Source organism: Macaca thibetana, chromosome 7 (genome assembly GCF_024542745.1).
Source record: "Macaca thibetana thibetana isolate TM-01 chromosome 7, ASM2454274v1, whole genome shotgun sequence".
In the NCBI taxonomy this organism is placed as follows: Eukaryota; Metazoa; Chordata; class Mammalia; order Primates; family Cercopithecidae; genus Macaca; species Macaca thibetana.
In genome coordinates, this window is record NC_065584.1 from 110301587 (window position 1) to 110307983 (window position 6397).

Genomic DNA, 6397 nt, shown 5'->3' on the forward strand with positions numbered 1-6397 from the left:
GGGTGGGGGAGCAATGGGCGCCGGGGACCCCCTGGCGCGGCGCCGCCCACCCCGCCTGGAGCAGCGAGCGGGCGCGGGTGCCCAGGCCGGGCTGTGAGCGCTGTGCGGTCGCCGCGCTGAGAGGCGGGGGCAGGCGGGCGGCTGTCCTCTGGCAGCGCCTCTGAGGCGGTCCCGGCGGGGAGGAGTTTCCCCAATTACACGCCTGACAACGCGCAGGGCCAGGAAGGCGAGGTTTGAATGGACTCGGAGTTTGAGGCCAGGAAGGGGGCGGAGCTCCGAGGGGGAGGGGAGGCTGGGGATCCCGCAGGGAGCCTGAAGAGAGGTCCCCGGGGTGGGCACCTTGAGAGCCAGCCCGCGCTCCGCCTTCCTCCGGCCGTTTCTACCCCGTGCAGGTTTCCTCCAGCGCTCCCTGACCTCCCGTGGCCGCCGTCGCCCGGGGTTGAGACGGTTTGCTGAAAGCAGCCCTTTCAGCGCACTCTTCGTGCTAAGTCGGCTGAACTCCTGGGCACTGATAAGATTCTGTGCTTGGAAAGATGGCTTTCTGCGGGAATATTTGGAAAAAAGCACTCCAGATTTATGCCTTTCTTACAGAAAAGAGAGACTAACACGTAGCAATAAACAGTAGAGGTAGAAAGGAATATTAAAGGTAGGAGCTAGGTAGATCCTAAGGCAAGAAACCAAAGACATTCCGTTTGGCGGAAGCATGAGGTGCGCCTCATCCCATGTATTTTCATATTCCGAAAACCAAAAATGGCATTTACGATTTCATTTGTCATAATCATTCAGAAAGTTAGTCTTACACCATGTAAGTATTGCAATCTCAACAGTGTAGCAAATCCACTAAGAATCTTACATTTCTATCACTCCCAAAAAATTCTTAGAAAATATTTTGTAAGTGCTATTCATAGATTTATGTAAGGGGGTGATAACTGTTTCTTTAATATTGTCAAATAGCTTTGTTCGTCCAGGCACAGTGGCCCACGCCGGTAACCCCAGCACTTTGGGAGGCCGAGGCAGGCGGATCACTTGAGCCCAAGAGTTCAAGACCAGCCTGGGTAGTATGCAAAAATGCTGTCTCTACAAAAAATACTAAAGAATTAGCTGAGCATGGTGGCATGGGCCTGTATTCCTCTGGTGTGTTCCCCCTCGTTTCTGGATAGGCATGAAGTGGAGTGGAGTGCAGTTGTTAATGACAATATTGTTTTTCAACAGTGGAGCTGTCATCTCCCTGGCATCACCTTTGTGTCTCTGTGAGGTGCTGAACTCGCCCAGCTCCCCCCTTTCCAGGACTCTCTCTGGCATTCTCATCTTCCTCTGCCCAGCACATCCCTCCTACTTAGGTGCACATGGCCTATAAGGTCCTCCCTTTCATGAAGACTCTGACGCTTGCATTCTTCCACCTCCAACACCTGTACCACACCTGTAGGCTTCAGGGGAATATGAGCATTTATCATACTCTGCTCTAATCTCTAATTTTCTGTGCCGAAATCTGAGTACTTTAAAAATCAATTAGATGATGATTTATTGTTCCTTCATTGCTTATAGAAATATGTCGTCTCCACATAAGAGACGCGTCTCACTCTGTCGCCCAGGCTGGAGTGCAGTGGTGTCATCTGGACTCACTGCAACCTCCACCTCCCAGGTTCAAGCGATTCTCGTGCCTCATCCTCCTGAGTACCTGGGATTATAGGCACCCACCACCACACCTGGCTAATTTTTGTATTTTTAGTAGAAATAGGGTTTCACCATGTTGGCCAGGCTCTTCTGGAACTCCTGACTTCAACTGATCTGCTCGCCTCGGCCTCCCAAAGTGCTGAGATTACAGGCGTGAGCCACCGCGCCTGAGTGTACTGCAAGAATGCTGCAAATAGAAACAATTCTTTTGTGCTTGCCTTCTTAACACAGTAATAGGAACATAAGCAAAAATAATCATCCGACATTGATCACATAAGATGGGCCAGGGCAACTCTCATAACATTATTTCCGTTTCGCATCTAGAGAAAAAGCACAGAGAAGTTAAGTCACTTACCCCAAGGTCACACAGCTAGTAGACTGAGGATGTTAAAAGCCAGGCAGTTGGCTCCAATGTTTCAGTCCTAATCACGATACCATACTGCCTTCCTGAGGAGGAGCTCAGCAGACATTTGTTGTTTGGCTAGTTGATGAAAGTTTTGGACTCCTTACCGTATTATTTATTTTTTTGAGCATGAGTTAAAATATTCACAAGTTGTTTATAATAGAAATAGACTGTTACTTGAGTGATTTTGTAAAATATCAGTAAATAAGAAGTGTCCTAAGATTTCTTATTATTTTTACAATTCAATCAGTGGACGAGAAAATGCAATACCGTTTTTACATCCCTGTGCTCTTTATTCTTTTCCTTTCTTGCATATTTCAACGTGCTATTATGGATGAATGCAAGGTGATCCCCTCGGGCCTTTGGAATGCTTTGCTTCATTTATTAGACTAACTCAACTTGATACGTCTGAGCATTTTACCTTGGAAAGCCCCTCCCCTCTTCCTGGAAGGAGATTTTGTTTTTTGAAGCTAAACGAACTGGAAGGTTGGGGAAAAATCAAAGCAAGCTTTCTAGGCGTTAAGTGTGAAAGCAAAATGCAAGGTTAAGACTGTTCAAAGCAGAAGCCACAGGCTTTCATGTAGCTCCCTCGCCCCGGTCGACCTGCGGGGATGCTCTGCGGAGCATGCGCAGTGCGCACTCTCCAACCCGCCTCAGCCTCTCCATCTTCAGCCCGGGAGAAGCGGGCGGGATTTACACTTGCTCCCCCTAGCTCGCAGGAATAGAAAGGGAAATAAAAAGTAGGTGAAAGCGAGCGCCACCAGAAGACTGGCTGTTAGTCCTAAGAGGTTAGGTAACCGATCGGTGCTCAAAACCGAAGCGCAGACGCGGCCGTAGTGACGAACAGCTCCAGCCTGGCGCGCTGCTTTGCTCCTGGCTTGGCGCTGGGTCCTCGGCTCTGGAGGTTCTGGGGAAGACCTGGGCTGCCCGCGCAGCGGCGGGTCGGGCTGCACCTCGGCGGGGGCGGCGGGACCCTGGCAGCGTTGCCAGGAAGCGCCCTTCAGTTCCCGCGGTGGCGCGCTGCGCCCCCCAGGCCACGGAGCCGCCCGGCTGCCCACGCGCCCTTCACCGCGCATCCGCTGCTCCGTGGCTGCCCCGAGTTCTGCTTTGAGAAACATCCCTCCCACTCCCAAAACTGTACTTCTGGGCTACATGTTTCGTGGTTTCATATTTTGAAAAAGCGCCCTTCCCTTGTCAATCAAAACAGCACTGTCAAGGGATAATGCACACACAACAAAAATGCACCAATCTTAAAAGTATGGCTCAGTGAACTATTTGGCATGTGTATACCGTATGTATATGAATAGCATATGTATAGCACCTGGATTATTATATATAACAAATACATAATTATGTAATTCCCAGTGGCTGGGCCATCTTCAAGTCAGTACTGATACTGGGTAACCAACTATTCAGCCTTTGGCCACAGAAGCCTAGTTTTGCCTCGTCTTGCACTTTGCATAGATGTGGTCATGCAGTACTATCCATTTAACCTCCGGCTTCTCTCACGCAGTGCAGTGTCTGTGAGATGTACCCTTATTGCTACATTACCAGTCATTCATTACTTTTTACTGCTGTGCATGATAGTTCTTTGTGTGAATACACCACACGCTATTTATTTGTTCCTATGCCAATGGATATTTGGGTTGTTTGAAACTTTGGGATGTTATGAATAAAGCTGACATGAATACTCTTGTCTTTTGATGGACATATGTGTTCATTTCTCTTGGTTATCTGACCGAAAACAGAATATCCAGATCACAAGGAAGGCAATGCGTTTAGTGATAATAAATATTACTACAGACATTTCTAAAGCAGTTACGTTTATCACACATTGGCCATGAATGAGTTCTGGTGTATACCCTTGATGAAATGTGGCCTTGCCATTCTTTTTGTCACCATTCTGATATTTCTTTATTATTATTATTATTAGACGGAGTCTCGACGATCTTGGCTCACCGCAACCTCCGCCTCCTGAGTTTGAGCAACCCTCCTGCCTCAGCCTCCCAAGTAGCTGGGACTACAGGCCTACATCACCATGCCCAGCTATGTTTTTTTTTTTTTTTTTTTTTTTTTTTTGTATTTTTAGTAGAGATGGGATTTCTTCATATCGGCCAGGATGGTCTTGATCTCTTGACTTCGTGATCCACCGCCTCGGCCCTCCCAAAGTGCTGGGATTACAGGCATGAGCCACAGTGCCCAGCCTGCCATTCTGGTATTTCATTCTGGTTTTGATTTCATAGAACTTCTTTCAAATTTTTACCAGCCATTGGAATATCTTCTTTTATGAAGCGTCGTTTAAGTCTTTTGCTCATTTTAAAACTAGACTGTTGGCCTTTTTATTTGTAGAAGCTCTTTTTGTGTTTTTATGTTTTTGTTTACCATTACACCTATTGCTTTAATACATACTGTCAATATTATACAAATACATGATTTACAATATCCCCATTATAGCAAGACAAAGAATACAGTCATAAAATAAAATGTCTTTTAGGCATTTATTATGCCAAGCACATAAATTATTGTTCTCATTATGACATAAGAATAATACTCTTTTGGTGACAAAAGATATATTGTATTAGCTCAAGGTCCACGGAAGAGCTTCCAGTAAGTTGGAAAGTAAAATCTGGCCATGTTTTCTATACAATAAATAGAACAGCAACAACCTCTGCTATCCCTCAAGCATAAAGTATCCCTTTACATAAACTTAAGTAAATGGCTTGTTACAAATAAAAATAAATAACATTTTAGAAACTAGTTAACATCACTGGGCCGAATGTGGTATTTACTTTCTTGTGTATGTCTAAGAAATTTCAACATGAAGTATATATTAAAAATTAGCAATAATTTCTGAGGTATACATGAGCCAAGCTGCTCACTCTTACTGTGGAAGCAAAACTAACTTCTGAAAATAATCTACAGAAATAATATGTAAACACATAGAGCTTGAGATAGACTAAGAACATCCTTCTATGTTCTATGGACCAAAATACAAAGTTCTCCATTACATATGTAAATAAACACACTTTCATTAGTTTGGAATATATTGATATTACATGACTATGTGTATATTTTATGTACACCATAAAACAATTGTTGACAGTGTCTCCAGTGACAACATGCATTCTAGCCACAACTACTGGAAAGGGTATAAAACCTTAATAAGGAAACTACTTTGCTTTGCTTTAACTAAAGTTTTTAAGTGAAAAACAAAGCCAACACTCCTTGTTGCATCTTGGACTGAGGTCTAAAATGTTCAGAGTCAACAATCTCTTTGGTTGTTCCCCAGTGTAACAAAGCACATACGCATTCTCTCTCCGTTCACAAAGTCTGATCATCTTCAGCATTTTGTCTTAAAAACTGCTTTCCAAGTATGAGGGACCCACGCTGTTACGTTCTTTCTGTTGCCTACTTTACACCTGATGTGGCCATATAGGTTGGCACCTTGTAGCACCACACCCATGATAACCATGGCTAGCTACCCTGAAGGAGAAGAGGCCACAAGAGAAATATATCACCCACAGCACTGGACAGGCATTAAGTCCCAACCAAAAGGTTCGATTCAGCCTCTGAAACAGGTTCGTCCTCCCGAGAGGATGCCTTTCTGGACTCAAGCACCCAGTGGCTCTTTCCATCTTCATCACGTGATTCCAACACCGTAGACCCACCACTAGTCCACCTGTGACATTCATCACTGCCCTAAAGTCACACGACAAGATAATTGTCACCATACAAGCAGTAAAACTGCTGCTGACCAATTTGCAAAGAAGAGAGACCACAACTGCACTGACTCGAAAGAATAACTGGAAAAGTGAGGCTGCTGGATATCTGATTTTGGATTGTTTTGTTTTGTTAGTTGTCTCTTCCGCATCCAACTCTGAAATGTCTTCAGTGTCATCATTACTGTCCTGATGCAACATGGCAGCCCTGTGCCAGCCCCCCAGTATCACTTAAAAAAAAATTACTATGGCCTTTTATTTTCTTAACATCTATTATTGTTACTTCTCTGAATTTGTTCATTTATTTGTTTATTTATTGCTGTTCTAGGTTGTTTGCATCTCCAGATAGATCAGCTTTTAAATTGTCCCCCAATTTTTAAAACTGTTCTCTTGGAAATATTCACAAGTTTACAAATAAATTTGTAAAACTAATCCTGTAAGTTTCTATAATATTATCTAATCTATAGCACATAGTCTAATTTTTCTAACTGATCTGATAACACCTTCAATAGCATTTTTCCCATACAGCCCAAGAACCCATTCAGGATCACATGTTTTGCTAGTTACTGTGTCCACTTGGTCTGTTTTTAGTCCAGAACAG

At 44.3% G+C, this 6397-nt stretch overlaps 1 pseudogene; it reads right to left on the reverse strand.

Moving 5' to 3' along the window:
* Positions 1-5371: 5371 nt before the first annotated feature.
* Positions 5372-5997, reverse strand: LOC126958078 (Golgi apparatus membrane protein TVP23 homolog B-like; annotated as a pseudogene).
* Positions 5998-6397: the final 400 nt, after the last annotated feature.